General features: G+C 47.1%; 1 protein-coding gene across 2 annotated transcripts in view; it reads right to left on the reverse strand.

The window, feature by feature from the left end:
• CIST1 (colon, intestine and stomach enriched 1) overlaps positions 1-17,422 on the reverse strand; it is a 243,166-nt gene that overhangs the window by 41,159 nt on the left and 184,585 nt on the right. The gene's annotated exons all lie outside the window — the stretch shown is intronic.

Genomic DNA, 17,422 nt, shown 5'->3' on the forward strand with positions numbered 1-17,422 from the left:
ATAAACAGTATATTCTGTGCTTTGGGTGCTTTGTGGGCTTGCTGGAGATGCATTGTAAGAAAATTTTGTTTTAAGAATACCAAACAAAGCATGTGATACCTCGGTACACAGGCAAGTACACTTTTGATCCATTATGAAAATGCTACATTAAGGTAAATTTCTGTACACAGTGTATTCTCTGCTTTGGCTGCTTTGTGGGCTTGCTCGAGATGCACTGGGGTCATAGTACAGCCATCTATTATAGGGGTTATTAGGGTTTGCTATAAGGGTGATCTTGGCAAGGTGCGTCGTGTTGGGGTGGTGGCTGTGAAGGTGCACTTGTGTGCAAGGGAATAAGTTCCAGGAAAGTCATTTGGGGTATTCCATGAGAAGGTGACCCTGACCATTGTTTTTTCATAATCATTATCAAGGTTTCAAATTTGAATTATTTTGTTAGTAAATACCTCAAATGTAATATTCTATAAAAGAAAAATAATTTTGCAGCACCATTTATGGTAGAAATGCATATGTTGGTAGCTGATTACTGAAGATGTTTTGTTTCCAAAGTTGCCATCATTACATATACATCAGCTGTTTATGTTCTGCAAGTTCTTACTGAGTCTTGATGCTATTTAAAGTGATTACATCAAGATTCATTTAAGAATTTGTTTGAAAAGGTAACTTTATATATAGTATTTAACTGGCAAAAACAGAGTGCTTTAGTTGTCCCACCTGTGATAAAAAAACATGTTTTTGTAGTGAGATAATGGTGTTAAGGTCAGGAGTACAGTTGGAAAGAAGTAAGTATTTGCATAAATTCATTACCTCTAAAGATTATTTACTGAATTAATCAGTTGCATTATCGGTCTCTTAACCTTTTTTAAACTGTCCCACCCGTGACAAATTGAACACCAAGATTGAGACCAACAGTTTTAGAACCTCCAAAGGCTAAATTTATTGTCATGAAAGGAGTTTGTCTTTATATTTATTAATTCATGCAAGTTAAAACTGAAATAAAACCATAATTAATTAAATATCATTATTAGCAAACTTAAAATGTGATGAAGAGCGAGTGCTGAATAGTGCAAGTGACCGTAAACTTCAAGGTAGCAGGATTGTATGATCCTTGCACAATTTAGTTAGGTAAGCAAACAGTTAACAGTTTGGGAGCAGGAGGCTATTAGAATAGTGGGAGTGTTTAGGGAGGCACTAGAGGACATTTTGTGGAGGAAGGAGTATTCCTCTTTCTCTTTTGAATTTCCCACCCTCCCTCCCCAAGTAACCTTTTTGCCCCACCCGTTTTTTTTTTCTTAGCCGGGTGGGGTTTGTCAACCTATCGGTGGCGGGAAAGAGCGGCAGTTACAGTGGCTATTGCGCTGTTGTTCGGAGGGCGCTCTTTGCCCGATACATTGTATACTCTGGCCTTTCTTACCGGGAGTCTTTGGGCTTGGCTGTCTGGCCAGCCCTATTATTGTTATGGATGAGTACCTGGAACTCAGGGGAGTATGCGACAACTGGGGGAAGTTCCAGTACTCACAGGTAAAGCTGCAGCTAGAATTGATGTCTGCAGCAACTCATGCTCTACCCCTGACTCTGTTACCCCTCTTAGTGGTCGGATGGTGCCTGCGGTGCTAGTGTTCTTCTGCCCACGGAAGCCGCGTTTGAATGGGCGAATTAGGTCCGCCCAAACTCCGATGCCCCCCAGTCTTATTAAATGACAAGGCACCACCCGAGACTGCGACTGAGTAAGGGGGAACCCTAACTAACCCTGCAACACCAATGTGCGAGTGATAATGAGAACAACAATGGTCTTAGATGTTATAAGCAAATAAATAGTGAAAGCAACAATGCTCAGGGATGTTAAAGATATAAATATAAACAAAGAACTGTTAGCATTGATACTCCACAAAAACCTGAACACCGGCTGGCATGATCTGGTCAAGAATCAATCAGTCAATGTCTCCAGGTCACAGGCAGGATCTCCAACGAGCTGACAGGTTCACACAGAAGTAAGAACTATCACCAGCGTCTTTGGAGTGACCAGGAAGAGAATATAAATGGTGCTGCACCAATCACAGAAGAAACTCCTTAATTGCAAATATTGTGCAGCTGTCCTGCTGCATGTCCTTGTACACAGCTGGGTACTTAGTTACCCAGCAACGGAGAATGCCGTCTGCCTCTGGCGTCACCATTGCTAGGGATCCGGCGGCTCACAGCACCCGGTGTCCGCCTGTTGTTAGGTGCCGAGCGGGGACCAGGAGACTTTGCGCCCGGTGTCTGCCTGTTGCTAGGCACCGGGAAGGGACCAGAAAACCTTGCGCCCGGCGTACACCTGTTGCTAGGCGCTGGGCGGGGGTTAGCGGGAGGTGCAGTGTCCCGGCTCCACGGCAATGGCCGGGACATGCGCCTCCCGGCGCTAACAATTATGGTGTATTGGGAAGAGAGTTGGAGCCTCAGCATTTATTGGCGCAGCCAATGAGTGATATAAAGTCATGTCGTGGACCTGTGTTGCAGCAATAAGTCATAATGTCACTGGTGATCTGGCCGTTCTTTCTTATTTGCCACCATACTTAGTTTAAGTATTATAAATAAATAACGGTTGACCAATGTTAATGGCATTTCAGTGGTCTGTGTCGTTATCTAGATAAGTTAAGTTAGTTATTATTTAATAGATAAGGTTATTGTATGATGATGTCATTCAATCCAACATCTGCCGATAGAAAGTTTATTGTCAATTGCTCTTCATAGTTAGACAGTCAAGATCGGTGTTTGAATGTATGGAATGTAATATGGATGTGTTGTGTGTACAGGGGGTTATATGGGGAGGAGGCTGTGTATAATGGAATGTGATATGGGGGTGCTGTGTACACTGAGCGGTAGTATCAGGGAGGGTGGGTCTGTGTATACTGGAATAGAATATGGGTGTACTGAAGGGTAGTGTGGGGGAGGGAGAGGGACTGGGTAAACTTTAGTGTAAAATCAGGGTGCTGTGTGCACTTGGGTTTATTATGGTGGAGGACACTGTATAATGAAAGTATTATGGAGGGTGCTGTGTATACTGAATATTATTATGGTGTATTCTGTGTATACTGAGTATTATGGGGGGTACTGTGTATACTGAGTATTATTAGGGGGGGGTTTGTGCATACTGAGTGGTATTATGGCAGGTGATATGTATACTGAGTGGTATTATATAGGATGCTGTGTGTACTAACGGGCGATCAGGCACATAACTATTGTATAGTGAGGCTTGGGAGCTTCTGAGCTTGATCGTAGCCCTGCAGAAGGAAGATACGTGTACTTACCCACAGTAGCTTTGGAGATCCATTTGTCTAGTTCCACGCCTTTCCTGGACTCCGCGTCAGCAGTCCACTGGCGAAGCCATAAGCCTCTGGGCTCTGACACTGCCATAGCAGTGGTGCGTGCATTAAGCAAGCCTATTTCTTTTATAGCTTCCACCATAAAATTCGGAGTCCTGTATATGTTGCAGGAGTAAAATAATCTCCCACTGGGGCAAGGTATCTAACCCCTCAAGTATGTTACCCGACCATTTGGCGATGGCCTTAGTAATCCACCCACATGCTACTGTATATTGGGTTTTTGGCCCACCCCAGCAGCTGTATACAAAGATTTGAGTGTAGTCTCAATTCTGCGATCAGCCGTGTCTTTTAGGGAGGCTGCACCAGGGACAGGCAATACATTTTTCCGTGACAGCCTGGATACTGATGCATCCACTATCTGTGAATTTTCCCATTTTCTCCTATTCTCAGGATGAAAAGAAAAAGATGATATAAACCTTTTAGGGATTAACCCATGGTTCTTCAAACAGGGTATTTAGTTCCTTTGACACAGGAAAAGTGGCTGAGGATTTCTTTTTTTATAATAAAATAAGATTTCTCAGTCTCCTCTGTCACCTTATCAGGGATATGCAGAACTTCTCTGATAGCTTCTATGAGAGCCTCTATTCCATGTGACAGAGTAGCCTCCCCCACCTCTGAGTCCACCTCCCCCTCCTCCATGTCTGACCCTTCATTATCAGAGTCAAACTGCAGGATATGGGCCAAAGGATGTTTATGCGGACAAATGGCAGGGGACTGAGACGCTGGTTTGGGTACTGAGTCTCTTTTCATAAACTCAGTCATCGATTGTCTTAAGTATTGCATCTCTTTCTCATTGCAGGACAATTTAGTAGAAATATTGGAAATCATTCCCCTAATTGAGTCCAGCCAAGCTGGCTCTGCCCTGCTAGCCTGAGAGGGTACACTGCACTGAGTACACTGTAGTGAACCCCTCTGGAGAAGAGGAACACTGTGCCTTACATGAAACACACTTTTTGTCTTACATACTGTGACAATAACAACACACACACACACACACACACACACACACACACACACACACACACAGGAACAGGTTAAATGCACAATTAACCCACAAAGAGCCCTTCCAGGGAGACACAGAGATAGTATGGAGCCAGCACACTGCGCCCTTACTGCTAATGCCAAGCTTAGTTGCAGACTAAATACCTAGATTGGGGACTTAGTACACTAGTAAGCGCTCCACCCCTGCTATGACCCCCTGGTACCTCTGAGGTAATCTGGAGTCTCTCCGGAGGAGCTGCGCGTCCCTGTCAGTCAGCGTCTGTGTCCACTGCAGATGGGAAATGGCGCTGGTGAGCTGCTGGATCCGCTCATAGTGAAGCCCCGCCCCTTCAATGGCGCACGGTCTTCCAGCACTTTTTTTTATACTTGCTGAGGTAATTTTGTGCATAAAATGGAGTCAGCCCATTTTTAAATCTGTAATGCCAGTCTGGGTACTGTGTACACATATAGGGCCTAATTCAGATCTGATCGTAGCAGCAACTTTGTTAGCAGATGTGCAAAACCATGTGCACTGCAGGGGGGGCAGATAAAACATGTGCAGAGAGAGTTGGATTTGGGTGGGGTGTGTTCAAACCAAAATCTAAATTGCAGTGTAAAAATAAAGCAGCCAGTATTTATTCTGCACAGAAACAATATAAACCACCCAAACCTAGCTCTCTCTGCACATGTTATATCGGCCCCTCCTGCACTGCACATGGGGGGACTTTTCGAGTTGATCACTCGCTAGCAACTTTTTGCTGTGCTGCGATCAGATAGTTGCTGCCTATAGGAGAGTGTATTTTCGCTCTGCAAGTGTGTGACCGATTTTGCAGCCGACGGCACACAATTTGTTTTGCAATTACTGAGTAGCTCTGGACTTACTCAGCCGCTACGATCACTTCAACCTGTCGTCAGACACCCGCCCTGCAAACGCTTGGACACGCCTGCGTTTTTTCCAAACACTCCCCGAAAACGGTCAGTTGGCACCCATAAACGCCATCTTTCTGTCAATCACTTTGCGATCGGCTGTGCGAATGGATTATTCGTTAAATCCATCGCCCAGCACCGAGCCTCTTTGTACCCGTATGATGCACCTGTGCATTGCGGTGCATACGCATGCACAGTTTTGCAGAGATTTAACCTGATCGCAGTGCTGTAAAAAGTTGCTAGCGAGCGATCAACTCGGAATGACCCCCATGGTTTTGCTCATCTGTTAACAAAGTTGCTGCTACGTTCAGGTCTGAATTAGGCCAATAGTGTACTGAGACTCAGTTCGCTCCCTCAGAAGCCATGCGTCTGCACTGTGTACTGAGTCTGGAGACCCAGCCACCCCATGTAGAAGCTGTGCCATGTAGAAGTACTAATGCCGCCATGTAGAAGTACTCATGCCGCCATAATGGCTAGCGACCCGCTAACCGGGATACCAGCTTAGTACTCACCACTCTTCTATATTCTTGCTCTGTTAGGGGTGGTGGCGTGCGGGAATGTACGGTCACCATGGTGGGCTTGCGAATAGTTCCCTCAGGAGCTAGTGTCCTGTCAGCGGGGAACGGGACCATTAACCCTTCAAGAGGTTGGGCTAGGTGTGATGTGTAGCACATCAAACCTAGTGTCCATCACTAGCGACTGTGGGAGGCCCCAATCACCCATACACACTGAGTGATGTAGGTGATTTGTCGTTACAAAATGGCAAATCAGCCCCACATGCTCCAGTGTGCAAGCAGCTTTAGTACATACATTGCTCAAAAAAATAAAGGGAACACTTAAACAACACATCCTAGATTTGAATGAATGAAATATTCTTATTAAATACTTTGTTCTTTACATAGTTGAATGTGCTGACAACAAAATCACACAAAAATTATCAATGGAAATCACATTTATTAACCCATGGAGGTCTGGATTTGGAGTCGAACTCAAAATTAAAGTGGAAAAACACACTACAGGCTGATTCAACTTTGATGTAATGTCCTTAAAACAAGTCAAAATGAGGCTCAGTAGTGTGTGTGGCCTCCACGTGCCTGTATGACCTCCCTACAATGCCTGGGCATGCTCCTGATGAGGTGGTGGATTGTCTCCTAAGGGATCTCCTCCCAGACCTGGACTAAAGCATCCGCCAACTCCTGGACAGTCTGTGGTGCAACGTGGCGTTGGTAGATGGAGCGAGACATGATGTTCCAGATGTGCTCAATTGGATTCAGATCTGGGGAACGGGCGGGCCAGTCCATAGCATCAATGCCTTCGTCTTGCAGGAACTGCTGACACACTCCAGCCACATGAGGTCTAGCATTGTCTTGCATTAGGAGGAACCCAGGGCCAACCGCATCAGCATATGGTCTCACAAGGGGTCTGAGGATCTCATGTCGGTACCTAATGGCAGTCAGGCTATCTCTGGCAAACACATGGAGGGCTGTGCGGCCCCCCAAAGACATGCCACCCCACACCATTACTGACCCACTGCCAAACCGGTCATGCTGGAAGATGTTGCAGGTAGCAGAACGTTCTCCTTGGCATCTCCAGACTCTGTCACGTCTGTCACATGTGCTCAGTGAGAACCTGCTTTCATCTGTGAGGAGCACAGGGCACCAGTGGCGAATTTGCCAATCTTGGTGTTCTCTGGCAAATGCCAAACGTCCTGCAGGGTGTTGGACTGTAAGCACAAACCCCACCTGTGAACGTCGAGCCCTCATACCACCCTCATGGAGTCTGTTTCTGATCGTTTGAGTAGACACATGCACATTTGTGGCTTGCTGGAGGTCATTTTGCAGGGCTCTGGCAGGGCTCCTCCTGTTCCTCCTAGCACAAAGGCGGAGGTAGCGGTCCTGCTGCTGGGTTGTTGCCCTCCTACGGCCTCCTCCACGTCTCCTGATGTACTGGCCTGTCTCCTGGTAGCGCCTCCATGCTCTGGACACTACGCTGACAGACACAGCAAACCTTCTTGCCACAGCTCGCATTGATGTGCCATCCTGGATGAGCTGCACTACCTGAGCCACTTGTGTGGGTTGTAGACTCCGTCTCATGCTACCACTAGAGTGAAAGCACCGCCAGCTTTCAAAGGTGACCAAAACATCAGCCAGAAAGCATAGGAGCTGAGAAGTGGTCTGTGGTCACCACCTGCAGAACAACTCCTTTATTGGGGGTGTCTTGCTAATTGCCTATAATTTCCACCTGTTGTCTATTCCATTTGCACAACAGCATGTGAAATTGATTGTCAATCAGTGTTATAAGTAGACAGTTTGATTTCACAGGAGTGTGATTGACTTGGAGTTACATTGTGTTGTTTAAGTGTTCCCTTTATTTTTTTGAGCAGTGTATTTCTCATACATTCTAGAGGATGCTGGGGATGCTTCAAGAACCATGGGGTATAGACGGGATCCGCAGGAGACATGGGCACTTTAAGACTTTAAAAGGGGTGTGAACTGGCTCTTCCCTCTATGAACCTCCTCCAGACTCCAGTTAGATTCTGAGCCCAGAGAGACTGGTCACACACTGAGGAGCTCTACTGAGTTTCTTGGAAAAGACTTTATGTTAGGTTTATTATTTTCAGGGAGCACTGCTGGCAACAGTCTCCCTGCATCGTGGGACTGAGGGGAGAGAAGCAGACCTACTTCTCTGAGTTCAAAGGCTCTGCTTCTTAGGCTACTGGACACCATTAGCTCCAGAGGGTCTGATCGCTTGGTACGCCTAGCTGCTCGTTCCCGGAGCTGCGCCGTCACCCCCCTTGCAGAGCCAGAAGAAAGAAGCCGGGTGAGTAAATGAAGAACAGAATACTTCAGTGACGGCAGAAGACTTTGTGGCTCTGAGGAACCGCACAACGGCCGCGCTGCGCGCTATTGCTCCCACACACAAGCGGCACTACAAGGGTGCAGGGCGCAGGGGTGTGCCCTGGGCAGCATGTATACCTCAGAGATAGACTGGCAAGAGAGATATTAAGTGCCTGGGCACTTAATACAGACCCCACCAGTATAAATATCTAGAAAATAGCGTGGCTGAAGCACGCCATTAAGTACTGGGTGTCTATTCCTTACAGTCGGCGTGTCTGAGGCTGAGGGCTCTGCCACAAACGGCTATAGGAATGTCTCTGTTGGCACTGCCGACTCCTGAGGGTACTTGGTTCATGTAAATAATTTCAGTAGATGTATGCTTTTCCAATGAGAAAACTATATGGGAGACACAGACGTGTGTGGGTGACCCTATCGGCACCAACTAATCTGACTGGGTAAAAAAATAAAATTGACATGATACTGTGATGCATTTCAGAAAGCTATACCTGTATGTATATATATATGTATGGTACGATTGCATAGATCTGTGGCTCGAACACAGATGTAGTAATTTTGTGGAGGGCGTAATTTTAATAATATATTTCCCTCAGACTCAAAAATTTTATTTCGCCCAGTTACTACTCCCTGATATCGACACGAATACTATTTCTTATGTCGACCATGATGTTTCCTGATTAGATCCTCAACATCGGCATTCAGTACATGTTTCATACACATTAAGAACGTATTAACGTCACTAGGGACCCTGCTGTTCCTGACACAAAAATAAAATTATATATATATATATATATATATATATATATAGCAGTACGGTACAGTAGGCCACTGCTCTACCTACTTCTGTGTTGTCAAGTATACTATCCATCCATACCTGTGGTGCATTTAAGTTTTTGTGCGCAGTATATATATAGTAGTAGGACAGGGCATAATTTTGCTGAACACCAGTATATAATATATAGCAGTACGGTACAGTAGGCCACTGCTCTACCTACCTCTGTGTCGTCAAGTATACTATCCATCCATACCTGTGGTGCATTGAAGTTTTTGTGCGCAGTATATATAGTAGTAGGCCATTGCTATTGATATATTACTGGCATATAATTCCACACATTAAAAAATGGAGAACAAAAATGTGGAGGGTAAAATAGGGAAAGATCAAGATCCACTTCCACCTCGTGCTGAAGCTGCTGCCACTAGTCATGGCCGAGACAATGAAATGCCATCAACGTCGTCTGCCAAGGCCGATGCCCAATGTCATAGTAGAGAGCATGTAAAATACAAAAAACAAAAGTTCAGTAAAATGACCCAAAAATCTAAATTAAAAGCATCTGAGGAGAAGCAAAAACTTGCCAATATGCCATTTACGACACGGAGTGGCAAGGAACGGCTGAGACCCTGGCCTATGTTCATGGCTAGTGGTTCAGCTTCACATGAGGATGGAAGCACTCATCCTCCTGCTAGAAAACTTAAAAGAGTTAAGATGGCAAAAGCACAGCAAAAACTGTGTGTTCTTCTAAATCACAAATCCCCAAGGAGAGTCCAATTGTGTCGGTTGCGATGCCTGACCTTCCCAACACTGGACGGGAAGAGGTGGCACCTGCCACCATTTGCACGCCCCCTGTAAGTGCTGGAAGGAGCACCCGCAGTCCAGTTCCTGATAGTCAAATTGAAGATGTCACTGTTGAAGTACACCAGGATGAGGATATGGGTGTTGCTGGCGCTGGGAAGGAAATTGACAAGGAGGATTCTGATGGTGAGGTGGTTTGTTTAAGTCAGGCACCCGGGGAGACACCTGTTGTCCGTGGGACGAATATGGCCATTGACATGCCTGGTCAAATTGCAAAAAAAAATCACCTCTTCGGTGTGGAATTATTTCAACAGAAATGCGGACAACTGGTGTCAAGCCGTGTGTTGCCTTTGTCAAGCTGTAATAAGTAGGGGTAAGGACGTTACCCACCTAGGAACATCCTCCCTCAGTGGCATAACTACTGCCCCCGCAGTCCTCGCGGTGGCTTGGGGGCGAGGGGCTGCGGGGGCGCCACTGACTTTGCACAGATTGACATGCGGACGAGCGTCCGCATGTCAATCTGCGGTCTCCTCCCTCCGCTGCTGTAAGGAGGGACACTGAGGGCACAGCGCACGCCTCTCCCGTGTCCCTCCTGGCTCTCCGGCCGGTCTAATAAAGGAAGTGCCATTCGTGAGCTCTGATTGGCTCACGAACCGGCACTTCCTTTATTAGACTGGCCGGAGAGCCAGGAGGGACACGGGAGAGGCGCGCGCTGTGCCCTTAGTGTCCCTCCAACACAAAGGAGCGGGCGGGGGGGGGGGGGGAGCAGGCACTGTGGGGGAATATCTGGCACTGGGGGGAGCAGGCACTGTGGGGGAATATCTGGCACTGGGGGCATATACCTGGCACTGGGGGGAGCAGGCACGGTGGGGGAATATCTGGCACTGGGGGCATATACCTGGCACTGTGGGGGAATATCTGGCACTGGGGGGAGCAGGCACTGAGGGGGCATATGTGGCACTGTGGGGGAATATCTGGCACTGGGGGCATATACCTGGCACTGGGGGGAGCAGGCACTGTGGGGGAATATCTGGCACTGGGGGCATATACCTGGCACTGTGGGGGAATATCTGGCACTGGGGGGAGCAGGCACTGAGGGGGCATATGTGGCACTGTGGGGGAATATCTGGCACTGGGGGCATATACCTGGCACTGTGGGGGAATATCTGGCACTGGGGGGAGCAGGCACTGAGGGGGCATATGTGGCACTGTGGGGGAATATCTGGCACTAGGGGCATATACCTGGCACTGTGGGGGAATATCTGGCACTGGGGGCATATGTGGCACTGGGGGGGTATATTTGGCCCTGGGGGCATGTACCTGGCACTGTGGGGGAATATCTGGCACTGGGGGCATATGTGGCACTTGGGGGGTATATTTGGCACTGGAGGCATGTTCCTGGCACTGTGGGGGAATATCTGGCACTGGGGGCATATACCTGGCACTGTGGGGGGAATATCTGGCACTGGGGGCATATGTGGCACTGGGTGGGGGGTATATTTGGCACTGGGGGCATATACCTGGCACTGTGGGGGAATATCTGGCACTGGGGGCATATACCTGGCACTGTGGGGGAATATATGGCAATGGGGGCAAATGTGGCACTGGGGGCACGGCCCTTGCAACAAGCACTACCCCCTATCAACGAGCATGACACCCAGTGCATGAAACCCCTGGCAACGAGCATGACACCCTGAGCATGAAAATCCCTGGCACCGTGCATGGAACCAAGAGCATGAAACCCCTGGCAACGAGCAGGTAATTTAAAAGTAATTAGAAGCCTTACTGTAGAACTTAATGTGTAATGGGCATTACGGTGTGTGGCATAATGTATCACGGACATTGCGGTGTGTGTCATAATGTGTCAGGCATTACGGTGTGTTGTATACTATATCACGGGCATTGTGGTATGTGGTATAATGTCTCAGAATCATTGCGGTGTGGGTCATACTGTGTCACAGACATTGTATGTGCTATAATGTATCAGGGGCATTGCAGTGTGTAGCATAATGTATAACGGGCATTGCGATTCCTGTCATAATGTGTCACAGGCATTACGGTGTGAGGCATAATGTGTCGGGGGCATTACAGTGTGTGCATATTGTGTCATGTGCATTATTGTGTGTGGCATAATGGATAAGGCCATTGCATTATGTGGCATAATGTATACTGGGCATTACTATAAGGAGGAAAAATGGCAAATAATGTAAGGGGCATGAATCAGGATTATTTTTCTTTCCTGTGGTGGCTAACTTCTGGGCATGCAGGTTGCAAAACTGGGGTATAAGGTAGTCTTTTTTCTGCAATCCCACGCCCCTTTATGTGAAGCCACGCCCATGTCAATGAAGCCACGCCCCTTTTTGGCGACGCGCGTGCATATTTGTCCCTTTACTAGTGCCAATTATGGGGGATATGGGGGGGGGGGGGGGGAGCGCCGAAGAAGTTTTTGGCTTGGGGGAGAAAAATTTCTATTACGCCACTGTCCTCCCTTATACGTCACCTGGAGCGCATCAGACAGTCCGTACGTACACTGGCAGGAAAAAGAGGCAATTTGGAGGCCCTTGCAGAAACTGGCTTTATTTTACCTAAGTTGCTCCCCCTCCAGTGTGTACTCCGAAAGAGTGTTTAGTGCAGCCGCTCACCTTGTCAGCAATCGGCGTACGAGGTTACTTCCAGAAAATGTGGAGAAGATGATGTTCATCAAAATGAATTATAATCAATTCCTCCGTGGAGACATTCACCAGCAATTGCCTCCAGAAAGTACACAGGGACCTGAGATGGTGGATTCCAGTGGGGACGAATTAATAATCTGTGAGGAGGGGGATGTACACAGTGAAAGGGGTGAGGAATCGGAGGATGAGGAGGAGGTGGACATCTTGCCTCTGTAGAGCCAGTTTGTGCAAGGAGAGATTGATTGCTTCTTTTTTGGTGGGGGCCCAAACCAACCAGTAATTTCAGTCACAGTCGTGTGGCAGATCCTGTCGCTGAAATGATGGGTTTGTTAAAGTGTTCATGTCCTGTTTATACAACATAAGGGTGGGTGGGAGGGCTCAAGGACAATTCCATCTTGCACCTTTTTTTTCTTTCATTTTTCTTTGCATCATGTGCTGTTTGGGGACTATTTTTTGAAGTGCCATCCTGTCTGACACTGCAGTGCCACTCCTAGATGGGCCAGGTGTTTGTGTCGGCCACTTGGGTCGCTTAGCTTAGTCACACAGCTACCTCATTGCGCCTCTTTTTTTCTTTTGCATCATGTGCTGTTTGGGGACTATTTTTTTAATCTGCCATCCTGTCTGACACTGCAGTGCCACTCCTAGATGGGCCAGGTGTTTGTGTCGGCCACTTGGGTCGCTTAGCTTAGCCATCCAGCGACCTTGGTGCACCTCTTTTTTCTTTACATCATGTGCTGTTTGGGGACTATTTTTTGAAGTGCCATCCTGTCTGACACTGCAGTGCCACTCCTAGATGGGCCAGGTGTTTGTGTCGGCCACTTGGGTCGCTTAGCTTAGCCATCCAGCGACCTTGGTGCACCTCTTTTTTCTTTGCATCATGTGCTGTTCGGGGACTATTTTTTGAAGTGCCATCCTGCGTGACACTGCAGTGCCACTCCTAGATGGGCCAGGTGTTTGTGTCGGCCACTTGGGTCGCTTAGCTTAGTCATCCAGCGACCTCGGTGCAAATTTTAGGACTAAAAATAATATTGTGAGGTGTGAGGTGTTCAGAATAGACTGGAAATGAGTGGAAATTATGGTTATTGAGGTTAATACTATGGGATCAAAATGACCCCCAAATTCTATGATTTAAGCTGTTTTTGAGGGGTTTTTGTAAAAAAACAGCCGAATCCAAAACACACCCGAATCCGACAAAAAAATTTCAGGGAGGTTTTGCCAAAACGCGTCCGAATCCAAAACACGGCCGCGGAACCGAATCCAAAACCGAAACACAAAACCCGAAAAATGTCCGGTGCACATCACTAATATATATATGAAATATATATATAGATATATGTGTGTATATGTGTATTTAAATGTGTATATTCATATTAAAATTTATAATGAATGCTGAAGTAAAGTTATTCCTTCTTATGTGCTGGTCGCTCTGTTGAAAAAGTCTAGGTCAGCCATGACAAGATGGTTTCGAATCCTCACGAGGAGTCCGAGGGTTTATTCCTTTCCCGCCGTGGATAGAATAAAGTGAGAGTCAACCCCTGGTCTGCACGGGGCCCTGTCACAAAGGATCGTATACAGGAAGCTAAGTGATATTTTAATCATATGCTTTGATTATATTTGCATTACATGCGTATGGGGGAGTGCTTGTATTCAGAAATGGTCGGTTACCTTGTCATCCGATATAATTACCCTGGGGAGAGATGGGATACTCCTTAAGTTGGGTCATATCTAAAACATTGCAGCATGCTGCCGTGCGACTACAAGAGGTATGGGACTCTTGAGTTCGCGGGCCAATTCCATGGCGGTCTCGGCTAGGAGGGCATTGTGGATTCACCAATGGAATGCTGAGGGTGACTCTAAGTAGTACTGGAGTATCTTCCCTATGAAGGTGAAACCTGGTTTGGTGATGGCTTTATGTTATGTTGATCTCGGCAGATGCCACTGGTAAGTCGACCTTCTTGAGCTATGTTCCCTCCCAACGGCTGGTGACGCATTTTTGTAGGATGCAGTCATTTCGACCGGATGGATACGGTTTTTTCCCTTCTTTGCAGGTAGAGGAAGGTGAAAAGGTAAAAGGTCAGCAGCCTTTTCAAGTTCGCAGAAGCACAAATCATCCTCTGTTTCTACCACATCCACCGCATGTCGCTGGGTCTATCTTGCGGGAGCCCACACCAGTGGGACCACGTCTAATATTCTTCAGTCAGTCCTGGAATGGACATGGACCAGTGAGTTAAGAATAGAGTCCCAAGGGGAACATACTGGAGTGTTCAGATAATTGCCCTCACTGTTTTTTCAAATAGATCTTACCGATTCTCCTCTGAACGGGGAGGTAGTATGCGACTCCATACAAGAGTTGGGTCAGGATCAGGACATTAGCCTGCTGTCCCTGTCACAAAAAAAAAAAAAAAAAGCTGTTATTCAAGCTTTTTCGTGCTTCTGAGCCCGGACAGCTCGGTCAGAACAATTACAAAAAATTTCTACTTAAGAAGTTGAACTACAAGATGGAATCTCTCAGGGCAGGGATCTCCAATCTGTTAAAGGAGAAAGAGTTTTTGAGTGCGGTTTCTTCCGCGTTAGGCTTACCTGGGTTTGTTATTCAGGATTGTCATTGCCAGTTCACCGGAGTGATGGCAGTATGATGGTTTTCCTTCAATAGTAAAAGCCATTATTATTCTGTACTGGGACGCTCTCCTTACTACGGCGAGGTCAAGAAACAAGTGGTGCAAGTCGTTGTTTCTCCCTGACAGTTCTTCAACACAGTGGTTAGCTCCTGAACTTGCCAGAATCACTGTTGATCCCAACGACGTGGATGTCGGAGTTGGGAATAAGGTTAGATACAGAACTGTTGAGAGTTTGTTTTTTCCAGTGGAAAGAGATCTGAGGATCCAGAGTTGGATCAGATTTGCAACAGTGTAAACGCATCAATACGTTCTGTTGATGAACAATATGGTTGCGGCCTATGAGGCCATTCGGTGGGCAGGTTAAATGCCAGAGTGGTTTTAGCGGGACCAGTTGGACATGTGGTCCGGGTCTCACCTGCACATGCACCGGAAAATAATCCTATTTTCCAGGACGAGGATATCTCTCCTGTGGTGGCTTCACAGTTCTCACCTCCTAGAGGGACGAAGGTTCGGGATCCAGGATTAGATCCTGGTGTCTATGGATACAAGTCTCCAAGGCTGGGGAGCAGTCTTTCCAGGGGAGGAATTTCCAGGGAAAAAGGTCAAGCCAGGAAGCTTGTCTGCAATAAGCATTCTGGAATTAAGAGCTATTTACAACGGAACATCTTCTTCGCGATCTGCCCGTCTTAATTCAGTCGGACAACTTAACAGCAGTGGCGTAAGTAAACCGCTAGGGCGGAACGAAGAGCAAAGTGGCAATGGCAGAAGCCACAAAGGTTTCCGCTGGGTGGAAAGGCATGTAAACGTTCGGTTAGCGGTCTTCATTCCAGGTGTAGAAAACTGAGAAACAGACCTCCTCAGCAGACACGATCTCCATCCAGGAGAGTGGGATCTTCATGAAGAAGTTTTTACAGAAGTGACAAGTCTTTGGGGAATTCCTCAAATAGACATGATGGCGTCTCGCCTCAACAAGAACCTTCAGGGATATTGTTCCAGTTTGAGGGACCCTAAAGCAATAGTGGTGTACACCCTCGTGACACCGTGGGTGTTTCAGTCGGTCTATGTGTTCCCTCCACTTCCACTCTTTCCGAAGGTGATAAAGGTCATAAGAAGAACAAAGGTACAGGCGATCCTCATTGTTCTGGTCTAGCCAAGGAGGGCTTGGTATCCAGATCTTCAAGAATTACTCATAGAAGATCCCTGGCCTCTTCCTCTACGAGAGGACCTGTTACAGCAAGGACCATGCGTGTATCAAGACTTGCCGCAGCTGCGTTTGAAGGCATGGCGGTTGAACGCCATATCCTAGCCCGAATTCCCAGTGAAGTCATTCCCACACTGCTTCAGGCTAGGAAAGAAGTAACGGAGATGTTTTACCACCGTATTTGGAGGAAGTATGTGTCTTGGTGTGAATCCAAGAAGGCTCCTACGGAAGAATTTCAGCTGGGGCATTGGCTCCATTTTTTGCAAGCAGGTGTGGATGCGGGCCTAAAGTTAGGCTTCATTAAAGTACAAATTTCGGCCTTATCTATTTTCTTTCAGAAAAATTGGCCTCCCTTCCAGAAGTTCAGACCTTCGTGAAGGGCGTGCTGCACATGCAACCACCCTTTGTGTCCCCGGTGGCACCATGAGATCTTAATGTGGTGTTGCAGTTCCTGCAATTCTCATTGGTTCGAACCTTTACGTAAGGTTGAGTTGAAATTCCTTACTTGGAAAGTGGTCATGCTGTTGGCCTTGGCATCCGCAAGGCGGGTGTCTGAATTGGCAGCTTTGTCTCACAAAAGCCCCTATTTAATCTTCCATGCAGATAGAGCGGAACTGAGAACTCGGCAGCAATTTCTGCCAAAAGTGGTTTAATCGTTTCACGTAAATCAGCCTGTTGTGGTGCCAGTGGCTACTGACGCCTGGGCGGAATCTAAGTCTCTCGATGTGGTCAGAGCTTTGAAAATCTATGTCGCCAGAACGGCTCAAATTAAGAAAACAGAGTCTCTGTTGTCCTGTGGGCTCCCAACAAGATTGGATCAATAATACGATTCAGCAGGCTCATTCTATGGCAGGTTGCCAAAATCGTTGAAGGCCCATTCTACCAGAAAGGTGGGCTCATCCTGGGTGGCTGCCCGGGGGATCTCGGCATTACAACTCTGCCGAGTAGCTGCTTGGTCGGGTTCAAACACCTTTGCGAAGTTTTACAAGTTTGATACCCTGGCTGTTGAGGACCTCTTGTTGGGTCAATCGGTGCTGCAGAGTCATTCGCACTCTCCCGCCCGTTCTAGAGCTTTGGTATAAACCCCATGGTTCTTGAAGCATCCCCAGCATCCTCTAGAACGTATGAGAAAATAGGATTTTAATACCTAGCGGTAAATCCTTTTCTCTTAGTCCGTAGAGGATGCTGAGCGCCCGTCCCAGTGCGTACTGTATCGGCAGTCATTGGGTATGTTTACAC

The sequence above is a fragment of the Pseudophryne corroboree genome, chromosome 1 (assembly GCF_028390025.1).
Source record: "Pseudophryne corroboree isolate aPseCor3 chromosome 1, aPseCor3.hap2, whole genome shotgun sequence".
In the NCBI taxonomy this organism is placed as follows: domain Eukaryota; kingdom Metazoa; phylum Chordata; class Amphibia; order Anura; family Myobatrachidae; genus Pseudophryne; species Pseudophryne corroboree.